The sequence below is a fragment of the Meles meles genome, chromosome 18 (assembly GCF_922984935.1).
Source record: "Meles meles chromosome 18, mMelMel3.1 paternal haplotype, whole genome shotgun sequence".
In the NCBI taxonomy this organism is placed as follows: Eukaryota; Metazoa; Chordata; class Mammalia; order Carnivora; family Mustelidae; genus Meles; species Meles meles.
Window position 1 is genome coordinate 61849932 of NC_060083.1, and position 17818 is coordinate 61867749.

Sequence of the window (17818 nt, forward strand, 5' to 3'; positions counted from 1 at the left end):
CGTGGCCTCAATCTTGCAAAGATTGCTTTTTAACGCTGTTAGGCCTTAATTCTAATAAGCCTCCTCTTTATTACAGAACCAGGTCACATTTCCTTGACACTGCCAGAAAATCTTTCATCGGCCGTGGGGGCTGGGTAGGGGGGGAGAAAGAGGAAGGGGCAGGGAGACAGAACCAAAGAGGAATCCTCCCCTAATCTGATGGAATTCTAAAATAATCTCATTTCTGGGAACCAGGGTGGCCTGACCGGTTTAGGTAACTCTATGATAGGACTGTGTCTCCTACCAGCGCGTGTCCCCACTTTGCGTCTTGATTTGTAAATGACAAGAGGAGGAAGGGCCGGCAAAGGGACCTGCCGGTCACGCCAGGCACGCGGCCAGGCTCCGCCCTGGACAGACGGTCATCTGCTCTGGCCCAGCACGCGTTCTCTCGCCAGGCTGCTCCGGTCCTGAGGGCCAGCAGAGGAAAACAGAAGACTAGCACCAGCAGGCTCCAGGACAGAAACCAAACCCACTCAGAGGAGAGGCACATGGGCGGGTCTGGACACCTGGGAACCCTTCCATCAAACTGTTCCTTCTCCTGGCCTGCCCCCTCCTTCCTCCTGAGAAAATAGGTTTCAAGGTTGGGGCTACGGAGGGAGAGATGCAGCTGAGGCTCACGAAGCTTATTTCCAGCTGCATTCTCAGGACAAAAGTTCTCAGGACAAAAGGACAGCAGTATTTATGAAGCACCTACTATGTGCCAGAGAGGAGAGAGGCTGCGCCCTTTTCCCCCAACGCTGGAAGCAGAAGGAATCCAAGAGCGAAAGGCTGAGGTATGCCAGAATGCTCCTAAAACCCGTGAGGGACCTTCTGAGACTGACGGTGTGTGTCCAGGAACAAGGCCTTACTTCTAGAAGGTTCTGCACACCAGGGTCGGGGGATGGGGGTGGAATCCTGCTGAGGGACAGGGGATGAAACAGACCATTGTCTCCAGATCCCAAGAGGTTCTCTGGCAGCTTCTTTTCATTGTCATCAACCAGCGCATCTCAAAGGCCTGTCCTCTCACACATCAACTTGGGGAGTCAGTCACTCCTGTGGGGCACCCCAGGACCCCAGACGAGCACAGCAAACAGAGACCACCCCAGGCCTGTGGCCGTGGGACCCCTGACCCCTGAACAGGAAGCCTCTCGGTCCCTGTTGCTGTCCCTGAGCCCGTGTGACCCCGCAGTTCTCTTCTGGGAGGGCAGTGGGAGCGCAGTCAACGGTTTAAATATAAAATTTAAATCGACACCATGTCCAATGTGAGGCACCTCAGCAATTGAAGGGCTTTTTGTAAACTTTGGTGCCAAAGAGCAGCAGTGCCCAGGCTGAGGTGCGGCCTTCTGGGCCCCACGGGATGGTGCAGGATGTTCGGCATGGCCCAGGGCACGGCACACGGGCGCCCAGGGCAGCCCCTCCACCCACACTGGGGCTGCCGCCCTAAGTGAGCCTCCCACCGCGGAGCCCCCAGCCCCTCACCCAGCAAGAGAGTAGACAAAACGAGGCCAGGGTGCGTGCACACACTGGTGTGACACGAACTGTTCACCATCACAGTCGTGACAGACGATGGACACACCTGTCCCCATGCGTCTAAACGCACAAAACCCGCCGTCTACTCAGACCATGCCCTCCCGCAGGACTTTCTTAGCAGTGGGCGGTCTGGGAGAGGGTGGCACTGGGCTGGCTGGGCTGGCACGTCCCTCCATGCAGGCCGCCAAGTCACACGGGGTCCTCGTGTGTTCCAACAACCCTCCTGGGGGGAGCAAGGTGGCCGCCCTTGGCCCGCGGACAGCAGATTCTTGGATTCCACAGAATATACTTGTGAAGACCGATCTGCCAGCAGAGAAATGTGCAGCTATTCACAAGCTAAATATAAACAATACTGATTCCTCTGCCATCCTGAACTATGCGGTCACTGCTGCCTTCCATCAGCATCCGTAAGCACGAGCCGATGCCCCTGTGGATGATGGCACTGCCCTCCAAAGGACACGCCAGCCCCAGGGTCACGCACCTAGAGGAGTCTCGGGCCGCCTTCCAGAAGAGCCTGCCATCTTCTAGAACAGCCCAGCACCTTCCTAGGAATTTTCCCTCCCCTATACCTACTCCTCACTCCAAGCCCAGCAAAGAGGGGCAGCTCGAAGGCATATCTGAGACCCCCACTCCTAGAGGCATTCTACTCTCTTTGGCAGCCGACCCTGGTTCTGGGGAGCCAGCAGAACACAGGCCAAGGCTCGCTGCGGGCTGAAGCGGAAGGAAGCTGGATGCACAGCCCAACCAAACCCTTAGGGCACTGCCTCACCCCGGCAAACCCCAGGGCCAGAACAGGGTCCGTTTCCTCTCCAGGCTGGGAACCCCAGTAGCTTTCCTACAGATCAGCAGGGCCCTCTGGCAACAGCCCCCACTCCCACCCCCAGCACCGGCCCCAGGGCACAGGGTGTGCCCACAGCACAGCCGGGCGGCGGCCCAGGCCTCCTGCACACCCTCCCACACCAGTAAGACTCTGCGGGGCTGTTAGCGCCAGAACCAACGGGAGGCAGAAATGCACACGGGCCACTTGCCAGCAGGCCCAACCAGGATGCAAGGCTCACGGGGCACGGGGCCACCCCGGCCAGCTGTCAGAGAGCCCACAAATACTGACTGAGAACGGTCCCATGCGTTTTGCAGAAAACAGGGTCCCTGCCTTCGAAGCATTTCCGATCTGCTGTGGGAGACAGATGTGCAACACCTACTGGGGTCTGTCATGTCTCGTGCTTCTGCGTCAGTGCTAATTACGACTCCCAGAGAAGTGCCATGAAGACGGGGACGGAGAGAGCCATGGGCAGCGGCTCTGGGGATGGCTCTTCGTGTCCTCTGTTTGAAAGTGGGCCAGCATTCCGGATGCCCACCCACCCTGGACATGGCCACAGACAAGGCTCTGCCTCAGGTTCGTGGAAGGATCCAGAAGCTCCCCACTCGCTTTCACCATTTACCTGACCAGCCAAGCAGCTCCTAGGATTCTCCAGGAGAAATGGGGATCACTGCCAGCCTCAACGCCCCCCTTCCGGCCATGTGTACGCAAGCACTTCACGAAAAGACCCCAGGGCTCCTGGACTCACTCAGCCCCCTTAAACCAGGGCTCACGAACTGGCCAAGAAAACGTCGCGGAAGTCAGACTGCATCTCGTCCGTGGAAAAGCGAGCCCGGCACAAACTGGGGAACTGGCTTCTGCGAGGGGCCACACCGGCCCAGCCATGCCCGAGGGGCTCAGGCCGCCGCTGGAACCAGCAAGGACCACAGTGCAAGGGGAGAGAGGTGCGGCCCTGCCGGGCAGTTACAGCACGTCGTCTGCTCTCTGCTGGGCGGAAAGGAAGGAAACTAGAGACCCGGCCCAAACTGAGCCCTCTGAGGTCCCCAGGGCTGACCCTGAGCCACGCAGCCCGAGAGCAGGGCCCTCATCTGTCACAATGTCCCCCAACACCCAGAATTCACTGCCTACATCCATTACTGCCTGCTGAGTGCGCCCACACCACCCCGCTGCCTCCCGTGCTTGTGGGAGACACGCCAGCAGGGAGCAGATACCCCCCAAGGCGCCGGGGCCTCAGGGCCCCCCGACACGCAGCAGCTGGCCATTCTGTCCATCGCATGGGAGAAAAGCATCCAGACCCCAAAGTGCACGGCAGCAGGACACACAGCTCACTCCCAGCCCGGCCCCTTCCCTTTTTGGTTAGCGTTCTGGACACACGGGCTGAGCCGGCAGAAGGCAGAATGGCGCCTCTGCCCATTGTGAGAGCCCATTCTCACAGGGGTAGACCTGAGTCTGGCCACAAGGAATCTGGACCCAGCTTCTTTCTCCCACCTGATCCACCCTTTCCCACCTTCCCCACTGGTCCTCCAAAAATATCCCCTGCCGAAATCCACCATCCGACGGCACGGCCTGGACGTGTGCTAGGCGGGCCCCAGGAGCCAGGTGCCTGGGGCCGTGGCTGCCCTTCCACACACGGCCAGGCAACGTGTGTGCTCCCCGAAGGAGCCAGAGCCCGTGCCGGGGCTGAAGCACGCACACGCGCACACACACTCCTCGCTGTGAAGGCCCTGGAATGATGTATTCTCTGCTCTCCTAGCTATAATTATTTTAGCGTGGGAGACAGACTCTGTCTCCGGCAGCTCAGAAGCACTGCATCAGAATATCACATTCTGTGGTCTTGGAAAATCTCCGTAGTATCCCAGCCCTTTCCCTGTGTACTGGGGCACCAACAGGCTCTTCAGATGGGGGAACACACCGCGGAGGCCCAGCCCAGAGGTTTCCTGCCTCCTCCCAGCCGATCTACTTAGAGACCCGGGAGCCCCGCATGCCGGTAACCATGGCAACTCTGGGGAAGTTAAAAAAAATAATAAGTTTGTGAGTTGTTGGTTGTTATTTGGTGCTTGGGTGGGCTGGATTCTCTTCTTTTTTAAGATAACAAGGTCCCTGAATAACACTTTTCTGAGTGTTGTGGGTAAGCGTCCAAGCAGCAGCTGCCTGCGGACGTTCACCGCCTTCGGAGGGGGAAGCACGCGTCACGTCTATTCACCACTGTCACAAGTCTGGGTTCTGTCCTCGGGCCGGGGTGCTCTGCACGGGGTGACCTTGAGCCAGCGCACCTCCCATGTGCGCCCCGGTGCCCTGCTCAGCACCTGCCCCTTCCCCAGAAGTCTGGAGACTAGCAACCCTGCTCCCGGGGGTCCCAGTCGGGTTCCAGGACACCTCTCACGCATCTCCCAAAGTGGGGAGACCCCCTGCCAGAGCCCGGTCCCCGCACACAATCACCCCCCCCCACACACACACGCACAGACGGCCAGAATGCCTGTGCGTGATCTCCATTCCCCCACAAAACCCCATCCCTGCCCACGCTCAGAAATGCCTCGCTGGGAGCCCTGCCCTGGGCACCGGTCCTTCCCCACCAGGCCAAGCAGATTCTCCATGCCAAGGGACACCCTCATGTGCCGATGGGGTGTGCACACACCCAAGCACACTGCCCGGTTCAGTGGCCCACTTTCGTGGCTGCGCCAGCACAGCAAGTCCTGGCAGGCGCCAGAGCACCCCACCAGGCTCGCTGCCTTGATTGTGCAGAGCGCCTTGGAGCAGACAGTGGGGGAGCCCGGCCACGGCGCTGGTGGCAGTTCGTGTGTTGTTTATCACACACGGAAGACGGGCGTGCTGGAGAGCTCTTGACGGCCACCGCGAGGCTCCCTGTCACAGCTGTGGTGCCAACGGGCTGGGCACGTGGCTGTGAAGAAAGGAATTATTTTTTAAAGGCAGAAAAATCCTAAATGGCCCTTTCAGCATTTCTGCGCACATAATTGTAGTATCTAAGTTCAGGAAAGGCCTGGCGTGCTGGCTGGCTCAACACCCACTAACGCCACGGCCCACGCCGCACGTGGACCGCTCCAGCATCGTCGTGGAGCTCAGACCCCAGTGGGGAGGTGGGAGGGGGCGGGCAGGGAGGTGGGGAGAAGCAGGAAGTAACGAGCGTTTCTAGGAATGACAGGACTCCCACGCGGGATCGGATCACCAATTAGCCAGTAGGAGGGCCGAGCAGGCACCTCACTTCCACAAAGACAAAGTTTCCTTGAGGAAACTGCCAGAGTCTTGAAGGCACTGAGACGAGACACAGAACACATGAAGGACCGCCACAGGGCTGGCCGGTGCGCTGACACCCAGTCCTGGAGCCTGGCCAGGGCCCGCGTGGGTGTAAAGACACAGGGAGGGCCCGCCAGTGCCCAACAGGTGAGCACACACGTGTGTGCGCACACATGTATTGCTTGTGTGCGCGCGCACACGGCTGCATCCACACACACATACACGTGTGCCAGCGTGCACACACCTGCACCCACACACGCCATACCCATTCACACACGTGTGCCAGCGTGCACACACCTGCATGCACACGTCCCCACATCCATTCACACACGTGCCGGCATGCACACGTCTGTGTCCGCACACCCACGTGCGTGTCGGCGTGCACCAGTACCCGCGCACACGTGCGTGTGCACATACAGTCCACTGTCAGGTGGGGGTCCACTCCTCGGACCACAAACGCTGCCGTCTGCGGCTCTCACGGGTGCCAGGTGCTGAGACAAACACCTGCAAACGCGTCATCCAGAATCTGCCCCGAAGGCTGGCAGCGTGTCCCCCACCTGCGAGGAGACTCCTGGTGTCTTCAGGCTCCAACTCCTCTGGCGCTCAGGATGCGTCAGCTCCTTCAACAGTCCACCCTGGAGCCTTCGGACCTACAAGCGAGGGGGCTCCCGCCGGAAAGGCCCCGGGAAGCAGTCCAGCTCAGCCATCGAAGCGGAGGCGACGGATTTATTCTGACCGTCCTGACTCTGAACGACACCGCTCTCCTCCAGCCGTGCGGGGCTTTAATCGTCCATCCAGCAGGGCAGGGAGGAACCGTAAATCTTTCCTCGCAGCTGCTGAGCTCAGTGCTGCTTGACCTGCCATTGCCAGCCCCTCACCTGCATCCCACTGGAGAGGTCTGCCGGCTTTGAGGTTGGGGGGAGGGAGCAGGAGAAACTGAAAGAGGCTACGGGGTCAGGGCAGGGGAGAGTGGGAAGGGCAGAGGAGCACGTGTGGCCCACACGCTCTGGCTGCTACTGGGGGCGGGGCACTGCAGAGGACTCACCACTGCAGCCTGGAGGGACAATGGGGGGGTGCCCAGGGCCACCTCCTCAGGCCCCAGCTCTGGAGCAGCCTGACTCCAATCACGCGGGGCCAGACCCTGGGGAAGGCTCAGCATTCCTTTGCCTAGCTGGAAAACAGCACGGCCCCAGAAGGAGCCCACTGGGAAGGAAATCCTATTTCTCCGTCCCAGCCACATCGTGTGCAACTGAACGCCAGCCGGGGGGATGGGGCCTCCCGAGAAGAGATGGGGACGGGCCACAGGGGCAGAGCCCCGGATGTGAGGCGGCTACAGAAGGACCAGCCTCAGGCCCCAAAGCACATCTCCTTCCTCTTCCGGCAGACTTCATCTTTCTGCAATGTTGCTGTGTTATTAACACGCTTCGAGACACTGCACATCACAGTTATGATTATTACCTAAAGACTTGCCTTACAGCCCTCATTTCTAGCGCTCATTACTTTCTGAAAAATTACCCTCGGGGGCCAAAATTTTCCAAGTCTGGTCTTGTGAGTCTTCGTCTTTGGATCCGAACAGAACAGATTATCGCGTGTGTGACGGTGGCGCGGGAGGTTCTTCCTTACTAGGTCTCTGGGACCACAGCCGAGGAACAACGTGATGACCAGGGGCCGGGGTGGGGTCAGAGACCGCAGGCTACATTTCCAACATGGAAACGCAGACACCACTACGCATGACCTGGTTCCAGTTTTCCGCATCCGCTCTGTGCAGACACGTCTGCTCTTAAGATGAGATTTCAACCTACGGTGGGGGGCACTCGTGCATTTAGCACAGACACGTCAGGAAAGCAAGTGCTCACTGCTGCAGTATCACCAGCGACAGGAGGGGTCCCACACGCATCTTCCAGCTCCGGGGCACGCTTGCAGAGAGACCCCAGGCATGGCGTGGGGAACGTGCTCGCTGGCCATCATGCTGGAAGGCAGTCCCAGACCCCCGAAGGGCTTTCGTGGTGAGGACAAGGGGAACGGGCTCCCCCGCAAACAAAGGCCATCACCCAGCTTCCGTCAACCCCCTCTGGCCAGCAGGCAGCCTCGCGGCCTAACTTTCGATGTGGCGTGGGCTGTCCGCAAGCGCTGTTTATGACACTACCCTTGAAGATAACGGTTCTCACGCAGGGTTCCCCAGCTCACCTCTTTCCTGCTAAGATTCCAAAACACTTGACTCACGTACCCACAGACGGCACCCCTACGAGGCAGGCAGCGGTGTCATGAAGCCCATTACCAGCAGCTCGGGGAGCGCAGCAGGGAGGCTGGTGAACTACAGCCCCATCCCCGGCCTACAAGGAGCCTGTGTAAGCAGCCCCTTGGGCCCTGGTTCCACCTCACCTGTCCCTGCAGTGGGGGTCCCAGCCGTGCCTAACGGCTCCACTGTGGTCCTTTCAATGAGGAAGAGTCAGTGTTCCAGAAAGACACACACACTGTATGTTCACAGCTAATGGTTTTTGCCAGACCATGTTTTGGTCGTCACTTGTCCCCGCACTGAAGGCAGAGATGGGACAGAATCTCTCTGCACGAGACTGTGTGTTTTGGGGGTGGTCCACAGGTTCATGGAGATCTGGGAAGGGTGGTGGTGGGGGCAGGGTCAAGATGCTTCCCCCCTTCCCCCACTCATGGAAAACCCAGCCAGCAGTGACCAAGGGCCCCCAAACCTTAGAATCCAAGGCTACTTCAGCAAAAGCAAAGAGACCAGCTGCAGCACCCCCCAACTCTGGTTCTTGAGATCATCCCACACCCCCCCACCTCAGGAAACGGAAGCATGAGAAGGGAGAGGTGGCCCATTGACGCAACACAGCGTGAGCAGGCAAGAGTCTCCTGCTCTCCCAATGATCCCTGGGTCCACAGTCCCACAGACAGGACCTGACTCACGTCCCTCTGCCTGGCCTGTCCCTGAGAGCATGAGCTGCCAGGCTGCTCCTGGGGGTGCCTCCTGACCACCCAAGTAAGTAAGAAATGCTATAAAGAGACACCAGACCCACGTCCATCTTGCCACCTGAACCCATCTGAAAACCATGTCATCTCCTTGTGGCCACAGGAGACAGAGCAGAGGCTGTGTCCTTGACTCAGATGAGATGCTCATTCCTCTGGCAGGCAGGTGGCCCCAGAGAAGGCCCACGCTCCCGACCAGCCACTATGTGCCTACTAAGTGTCAGCCCCTTGACGGCGGCTGCCTCCCCACTGCCCAGCTGAGCAAACAGGTTTGTGAGCTCGCCCCAGTCACCGGTGGACAAGTCTGAGTCCCCCCATAGCACGCTGTGGTCAGCTCCGCCCCCCAACGCCAGCACGGGCAGGCGCTTGCCTCCTCTGTGCGCTGAGCAACAGTGCTGCTGCCCCAAGGGCCGTGAAGTCTCCACAAGGTAAAGAACCCACCGCTCGGTCCAGAAGTTGCGTAGGATTCGAATGTGCATTGGAACTGTGTGGCCCGGGGGTGAAGGGTGGCTCTTACACCAGCAGCCTGCGAGAGGAACACCAGGGCCACACAAGTCTCAGGGACTCCCCTGACACTAACAAGGACTCCAGGGAGAGGCAAGGCTGTGAGGCTGAGCCAGCAAGAGCTGGTGGCCGACAGGAGCCAGAACACAACCCTTCCTGATTTGCCTTTCTCTCCTTGGGTCCTGCCGTAACAGGGCACAGGGACACACTGTGTGTGTGGCCGGCCCAGGTAAACTACTGGAAAACCATCTTCACACCTCCTGCTGAAAACAGGAGGCTGCGGACCCGCTCTTGCTACTGCCAGCAGCAAAGAAAAAATATGGGGTGGGGGAGAAGTCAGCAGCACAAGCTTGGGTTTTAAGGTGCCCGGCAGGTCCTCTGTACAGACCCGGGAGCATCCGCCTGCCCCCGATCCTTAGAAGAAAAGTTCCACAAGATGTCAGAGGTATTATCTATGTAATCTGGCAGAGAGACCTCTGATTTATATTCAGTAAGGATTTTCAAACCATTCGTTAGCAAGAAATTACTTCCAAATGCACCTGGGCATTCACTCCTCGGGTGACCCATCCCCCTTTTCGACACAAGGAAACACATCCCTCGGCCTTCAGAGGTTCCCACCTTCACACGTCGAGGCTTTGGTGCTGAGAACACGTGCTTCTCTGCGCTCCCGTTACTCTGGCCTACAAGGAAACGATCCTGAGACAGGACACCCAGCCCAGGGATCACCAGTTACCCAGGGCCCAAAGACACAAATCGCAGGGGGATAGGGGAAGGGCCCCGGCCCCAGAGGGACACCCTTCCTGCCATCATCATCCCTCAGTCTCATCTGGTGTCACAGACAAGGAGACTGATGAGCCAGCCTGTGGTGTTCCACCATTTACAGGCAGAGGTCCACATGTGCCCCAGGCTTGTGCAGTACACTGCCCACACAACTGCACTGGTGGCCCCACGAGAAGGATCTTTTGGAGGGGGTTGTGTTACTTCTTGCTTCGTCGTTTTGGTGGAAGGAGAATTCTTCTTGGTTTCACCTTGGTGAAACCAAAATGTCCCAGAAAAATAAAGGCACACGGATTCTCCTCTCTTACACACAAAAGATACAAGTTATGATCGTGTCCAAGTCCCCAGAAGGAACCTGATGTAACTGCAGAGTCTGGCTGGTAGGAGGTATCTGTCCCCCAGGCAGTTCGCTCACCTGCAAGTGGGACTGTTTTCTAAAAGGGCTAACAGAGACATACCTGAGCACCTGCCTCTCCTCCTGGTTTCCAGTCACTGTCCAGAACCGCGACCGACCAGAGGGTTGGCTCGCTCCCCACAGCGTGCGGCAGACACCTGGCAGACACCTGCGCACACAGCACCAATGACCTGGAGTGGCTCTCAGAAGCAGCCTGGTGCAGCTAGGTCCCGCGCTGCTGCTTCACCCATGCCCCTGCTCTTCTAGAACCTTGGGAGGAAGATCTCAGGACGGCCACTAACCACAGCAGTAAGTGCCTGAAGGTCTGCGGAAAACACATATCCTCCCTCCTTTTCTTCTGCTGGGACTCTCTGGCTTTAGATGTTAAACGTTTTGTGTTGGTTTTTTTGTTGTTTTGTTTTGTTTTGTTTTTTTGGCAAGAGAACTGCTTTGCTCTTCATCCTCAGAGAACACTACTGACTCTGAAGACCCCAACCCACAACATGACATGGACGCTAACAAGTTATAAGCCACCTCCCACGTGGGGTCAGCAGGAACCAGCCCCGAGCTGCACAGGGAGAGTGGAGACTAGATTCAAGAGAAGACGGCCCTATCACACAGTTGAGCACATCTGTAGGATATCCTGATCTAAAAGAAAGCGGACAGTCTTTCCTAGGCCCTGAGGCCCCACCTGGAACATTCAGTTTGGCTCTACCCAGACCGGCAACACTTTCCAAAATGCAATCTGTATACTGTGAGCTTCCCCCACCCCCCATTAAAGGAAACACTTTCAAATAAAGTAACGGATTTTATGTGCTTTGTTATCTCAAGTCACCTTCCTAAGGCATGATCTGGTGGCCCTGGAGAAATGGCTACAGCGAAGTAATTTACTTAGAGCACCGACGTTAAAACCCATATTCTACACACCAGATCAGTCCTCATCTCAAGGTGCTTAAGTGAGGACGCTCATCCTTCTGTCTGCAGGGCCCCCCACAAAACAGAGCCCACTGTGTACTCGATTATTACCACCATCCAACTGCTAATTGAAAGCTGTCCTCAGCTCTCACGGGCAATGCAAGGACAAAGTCACAAAGTGCCCGCACCACCCAGAAAGTACGGGGCGGGGGGACAAAGGCATGGGGGAGTGGGGAGAGACGGACAGACAGACAGTGAGAAGTGGGGAGATGGAACCAGAATGTTATAAATAAAAGAGACAGCGATGGTTCAGAGAGAAACCTACTTCAGAGGGGCGCCAGAAAATAAGATGTTTCGGTTGCCTGAATGTTTCATGAACCTGTGAAAATAACGTGCTGCTCTTATAACAGAACGTGGGGAGACACTGCAGCTCATCAAAAAGATGTAGGTGCAAATGGGATATGTTCATAAAGCCCGTCCGCTGTGCGGGAGAGAAGGCCTGCTGCGGGCGGGGGTTTGGGGAAAGGCAGGTGCCCAAGAAGGAGCATCTCTGCTCAAGGGGGGAAAGTTGCAAGATGGTTTTTCCCCTTCACTTGTTTAAAAATAAAAAATTCCTCACCAAATGCCAGCCGCGGGTCAGGTTCCATTTGTCTTTATAACCGAGTAGAGAGGAGGAGCGCGGCCATAAGTAAGCACAGAGAGACCAGGGACCACAGACTGCAGACACACGGACAGCTGGGCTGGAGGAAGGCCTCAAGGAGGTGAGGCCCACACTGCGATCCTGGGAAACACCATTCCATTGTGGAGGTGGACGCATGGCGCCGTCGCCCCGGGTGGCAACTCCACGCCCAACATAAGGCCCCCCTCCCCACACCGCCTGGACACTTCTGGGTGGGACAGGAGCTCCCTTCACTTGAACATTCCTTCACTGCTGATCCCACACGCATGCACCAAATAGCGTGCGTGACAGGAGGAGGCGGGGATAAGCCAGCCCCGCTCCCCGCCTGTAAGGGCAAGGCGCCTCCAACTTGTACACATCACAGAATGAAGGAGCCTCAGGCGATGGCTGAAGGGGCGGCTGGGAAGAAGTCTGCACGGTAGAGACAGGCTTGAGCTACACCAGGCTGGCAAGGATCCACAATGGGGGGAGCATTTTTTCTGGCCGCTGCCTTGCATGACTCGTGCATCCCCAGATAGCAACGAGCTCATAATTTCTCTCCATTTCTCCCACAAGCCACTGGCATCGCACAAAGTTGAGTAAGTGGCAGGAACACCACAGAAGACCCACTCTGGAAGGGCACCCAGGAGTCCTCCCACCTGCCTCCTTCCTAAATCTGCCTCTTCACTGGCCCCCGGCTCCCCTAGCTCTGCGGGTACCTCCAGAGCCCTCCCCTTCCCCGTAGCAGGCAGCGCCGGCAGCGCCCCCAGTGGCCCCCTGCAGCCCAGTACAATGTCAGAGGCGGCGGGCCCCTGGCCCTGTCCTTGGTGCTGCCGCTGGGCCGCAGGCCTGGGGCTTCCTAGGTGGCCGGGGTGGGGGTGGGGGGGCAGACCTCCACCTTCCCTCCAGCCCGGCCTCTGGCCCCTGCAGAGAGCAGTGAATACATCCAGCTTTGCTTCTGCTCCTGTCAGAGGGCACTGGGGAAGGGGCATTCCAAAAGAAGGCCTGACGCAGCCAGAGAGGCCAGGCCTTGTGTGTGTGGTGGGGGGGGGAGACAACTCCCTGAATTCCCAGCTTCTCCCAGCATCCTGAGAAGACCCAAGGCCCCGGGGGAAGTGGACGGGAGGTCTCTCTAAGCCCCAGGCCCCTGGGGGGTGGATCAGATAAATCATTCAGGTCCTCTTTTTATGGGGGAGGGAACTGTTGTTGGAAATGGGCACCTCATGCCAGAAAACCCCAGCGGCTCTGAGGCAAACAGCCTATACGCCACTGGCGGACCGTCCCTCTTGCACACAGCAGCCTCACCAGGCCCAGAATGGCTGGCACGGTGCACCCATGTCACTCTGCCTCTGCTCCGAAACCCCCAGGGTTTCCCACCTCACCCACACCATTCCCCTCCCTGAAACTCCCGGCAGGGGAACGAAGGGTTAACCATTGCTTCCAGGAGTGTGAGGCAGCCCCGGAGGCCTCCAGTCCCTGGGGAGGGATAGGGGTAGCAGCCTCCTCCGTCCTCAGCCTTGGGAAGGGAGGGGGTGCACTGAAGCCCCCTCCCCCGACACTGTCCTAAGAAGCCCCCACAGGGGGAACACGCCCCACCTGCAGGCATCTTGCTTTCTTTGGGTGAGGCTTTCACTGCAACTTTTCTCCCTCTCCCTCCACAATTTTTGCTCACCTAGAGGGTCTGGTTTTAATTAGTGTAATAACCCCGCTAACAACGCAGCCTAATTAAGACATCCGCCCAAATCCACTATGCACACTTAATGAGCAGGTTCTGCTGTGATGTTTATAGTTTTTTATTTTTTATTTATTTATGTATTTATTTTTTGCAGACCAGTAAAACCAAAGCTGCCTTCCAACTGAAAGACCTCATTAAGGGCGACCTGACTCCACTACCCTGGGACCTGCTCGGTGCTGAGTGTCCTGGTCTCCCAGGTGCGCGCCCAGGGCAGCCCTGAGCGTGGAGGGTATTCCGGCAGGAACACAGCGACCCAGCATGTAAGGAGCTCCAACTTCACTTCATCCCTGGCAGGGGAGGGGGCTCGCCTGGGGGATGCAGCCCTCAGTCCCACTCCTCGGCCTCCACCGCCAGGTGTTTCTTACGCGACAGGAAAAGCAGCTCGTCGGGAGTCCTTTTCACAAGTGACCATTAAAAAATAAACCTAGTCCCTCGGAAAAGCTGGAAAGCTATCACGGAGGAGCTTCCCCCCACCCTGCAGGACCCCGAACCCGCTGGCGTGGAGCGGGAGTTCTGGACTCCCAACAACACCCCCCACCCCACGTAAGACTCTGGATCCTGGAGCCGCTCTGGGTGGGACAGGGTCCCAGCGACCAGGCGCAGCTCCCTCCCCCTTACCCAGACAGGGTGAGGCCCCCACCCGCGAGGGCATGCGGTGAGGCACCCCAGGGAGACTCCGCGCCAGGGGGAGGATGTGACCTCGGGCCTCTAGCCGCACCCACAGAGAGACAGCCCTCCCGAAGGGACGAGTGTCGCTGCCTCCCGGGGCCACCGGGGCAGAAAGTTTGGGCCAGGGTTGTGCCGGGTCCTCCCGCTCTAGCTTCCCCAGCCCGGTGGCGCTGGCGCCGGGGGGCGACCCAGGCTGGGGAGAAGCCGCTCCGCTGGGGCTGGAGACTCCGCCGGGAGCGCCCCCACCCCGCCCCCTGGAGGGCCCTGCCCGCTGCTTGTCACTACCCCCCCACCCGCCCACGCTGCCTACCCTCGCGCGTAGCGCGGCGCTGAGGCCCGGCTGCTCTTAGGAGCCGTACGAGCCCCTTCCTCCGCACAACTCCTTTGGGTCCTCAACTCCTCCGGCGAAGCCTCCTCCCCCAGGACTCCGGCAGGGCTCTCGGGGCCTGGGTGTTGGGAGAGAGGAGCACTGCACCCCGCGGGGTGGCTAACCCCTGCTCCCACTCGCTCGGGCTCCGGCCGCCTCCCTAGAGACGCCCCACCGGGCCGGGATCTCCGTGCGCCTCGGCCTCCCCCCGCTCGGGAGTTCCCCGCGCCGGGCATTGTGCCGCCGCCGCCGCCGCCACTGCCGCCACACAGCGCGCGGGACTCCCCTGCGTCTCCATGGAGTCCGACCCCGGGGCCTTCCCATTCACAAAACCGTCCCTCCGACCTCCGGCTGGGCCACGTGTCGCGACCCCAGCCCAGGAGGGACCTGGGGAGCCAAGACCCCGCAGAGAGACCCCTGACCCCGAGGGCGCCACCCCACCCCAAGCGCCCTCGGGATGGTCCCCAGCCGCACGGTGCAGCCCCGCCTCCCTCTGCGGGGTCTCCAGCGCCCCTCCCGGGCCGCGCCACCCCCGCCCCACGGCCCCCAGTTCGTGCAACTGCGAAGGTAATGACCGCCGCAGGGCAATGCGTGGGCGGCTAGGGTCGGGCTACTCACGGGCTCAGCGCTCCCCGCGGCAGGTGACGGGGGCCCGGCGGCCATGCCCCGGCTGCATCCCGGCCCCCGAGCAGGCAGCGGCGTCCCGGGGCCGCGCGGGCACGGCTGGCCGGCGGCGAGGGGCGTGCGGGGCCGGGCTCGGGCGGTGGCGGCGGCAGAGGCGGCCGCGTCTCCTCCGACCACGCAAGCGGCTGGGGCCGGGCCCGGGCAGGGGGCCGGGGCGGCTATCCGAGAAGGCTCCGCAGGCTCCGGAGCAGCCCCGCTCGGCTCGGCGCTCCGCGCTCGCTCTTCCCTCGCCACCGCCTCCTCTCGCCCTCTCTCGCTCGCTCGCTCTCTTCCCCTCCCTCCCTCCCTCCTCTCTCTCCCTCTCGCCTCTCTCTCCTCCCCCTTTCGCTTTCTCCCTCTCCCCGGTTCCTCTGGCTCGCTCGGCTGGAGCGAGGAGACAGCGGGAGCACGCGGCGGCGGCGGCGGCTCGGGCGGAGAGCGCAGCGCGCGGCGAGGAAGGGGGCTCCGGCGGCCGGGGACAGCGGTGGGGCGGAGAGGCCCCACGCACCCTGGTAGCCCGCAGTGCCAGCCCCGCGGAGCCCCAGCAAGGGAGAAGTGGGCGAGGCACAGGGGTTCCCAGAGCCCGGAGCTGCCCGGGTCCCGCCAGCACCGCCCTCCAGCCCTAGCCCCGCCTCTCCCTCTCTCCCCCCTGGCGACGGTGGGGACAGGCTTCTCTTATGAGGACCCCTGACCTCCCACCTCCCTGGCCTTGGCCCAGAAAGGACAACATTGGGGTGCCCCAGAAATGGAACTCGGCAGTGAGAGTGAATGCCCCCCACCTTTCTCTGCCACTGGCCTGCACTGCCTTGCCTCCTCTCCCACTTTGCCCACAGGCCCCCACTCCCCAAGGCCTGGAATTCAGTGCCTTGCCTTCCTCTGGACAGGGAGTGAAGGGACCACCCAGGATTACTGCTGGGGCCTGTGTCCAGACTGGCCAACCACACCCGTGCCAACACCCCTGCCCTGCTGGACATGTGGGCTGTCACTGTGGGAGGTCCGCTTAGGCTCTGCCTGAAATTAGGAGAGCAGGTTGCCCCTGCTCCTAGTACTCCAGCCTCCCCTGACCTGGCAGAAGCACCTCTGGTTTAGGGGCTGGGAGGGGAGGAGGAAAGCCAAAGCTAAGGGCCAGGGGAGTGGGAACCTGTGGGCTGGCAGGATGGGACCCATGGAGGGCAGGAGGTCAGCACCAAAGGCAGGCGGGAGGACCTGGGCTGTCCCACACAGAACCACAGGACTGGGCAGGGCCTTGCTTCTCTTTTCTGAGCAAAAAACAGATGCTATGCCCAGAACACCACAGGGGAAGGGGGGGGGGGATGAGCTGTAACCTCAAAGACGTTCTCAATCTAAGAACAAATGAAAAACCTATCCCAGGTTGCTTTTGACTTCTGGATGATGCTTCTGGAACCGCAGGACTCCTCCTTGTACCTGACTGTCCTGCTTTTCTGTGTGAGGCAAAAAGCATGTCATGGAATCCGGGGTTTGTTAGGGGCCTGGAAGACTGAGAGGCAGTCGAGGGAGGGATGCAGACTCCGCGTTCCTGCATGCCCAGGGCTCCGTGCCGCCAGCTGCCTGCCCTGCAGAGGGAGGACAGACAGTGTCCAAGACAAGTGGCTACTGTCCACTTATGAGCTTAATGCTTTTAATTTCTGGCCCTCCAGCCTGTCTGGATCATTGATCTGTCTTGGCCAGGGGGAATCGTGCTCTACAATTTCGAGTAAGCTGCTCGGCCTACAGCTAAACACCGGATAAATGCCTTGTCTACCAGCCAGGCAGCTGCTCGGCTGACTGAACTTTCCCCAGCCCCCATATTTAAAATGGCACATCCCTGCTCAGAAGACATAATTGGCTCTCTCTGTCCTCTGCTGTCAGATGGTCCAGGCTTCCGTGGCCTCCAGCTCGTGGCTGGGCCCACCCACTGCCCCTCACCCAACTGCCTCCTCACAGGCAGGCCTCTTGCTTCACAGACAAAGCACAGCTCTTTACAGGTTGCTCTTCTGGAACATTCCAGAAAAGCTCTCTGAAGACAGCACCAGATCTCGTTCCCGAGTTCCGCCAGAGCCAGCCAGCACTCAGCACCACAGATCCACGAGGATCCTGTGCGGGTGTGCTGAGGTCGGCAGCTACGGCAGGTGAGCCACAGGACCTTCACACTGGAACCGCCCCCCTTGGGGACAGGCCCCCCCCCAAGGCTGACCTCATGACAAGCCCCAGGAATTTGCCCTTCCAGCCGCAGCTGCTGCCAAAGGGATCTGGCCAGCCAGGGGCGTCAGGACCAAGTGTATGTCTCCATACCAGGAGTGCCCAGGAGGCTGTCCATCCTGGGGTATCATCGAAGAGGATTTTACAGCCCCTGACCTGGAAACTTTGTTGGGTTTTTTTGTTTTGTTTTGTTTTGTTTTAAGTGAGAACAGGGAGGAGAAACTGGGAATGGTCCTTTGTAATAATGATTAGGTAAGAGGCGAGTCACCTCAGAGACTAAAGCAACAAGGGAACACTGCTAACGTCCCTCCCTTTAAGAACCCCACTAACACTAACAG

At 59.6% G+C, this 17818-nt stretch overlaps 1 protein-coding gene across 2 annotated transcripts in view; it reads right to left on the minus strand.

The window, feature by feature from the left end:
- Positions 1-15550, minus strand: part of RBFOX3 (RNA binding fox-1 homolog 3) — a 391647-nt gene extending 376097 nt beyond the window's left edge. For both annotated transcript variants that reach the window (XM_045986475.1, XM_045986472.1), the window contains exon 1: positions 15237-15550. The gene's annotated coding sequence lies outside the window, so the exon portion shown is untranslated. The remainder of the gene's footprint in view (positions 1-15236) is intronic.
- Positions 15551-17818: the final 2268 nt, after the last annotated feature.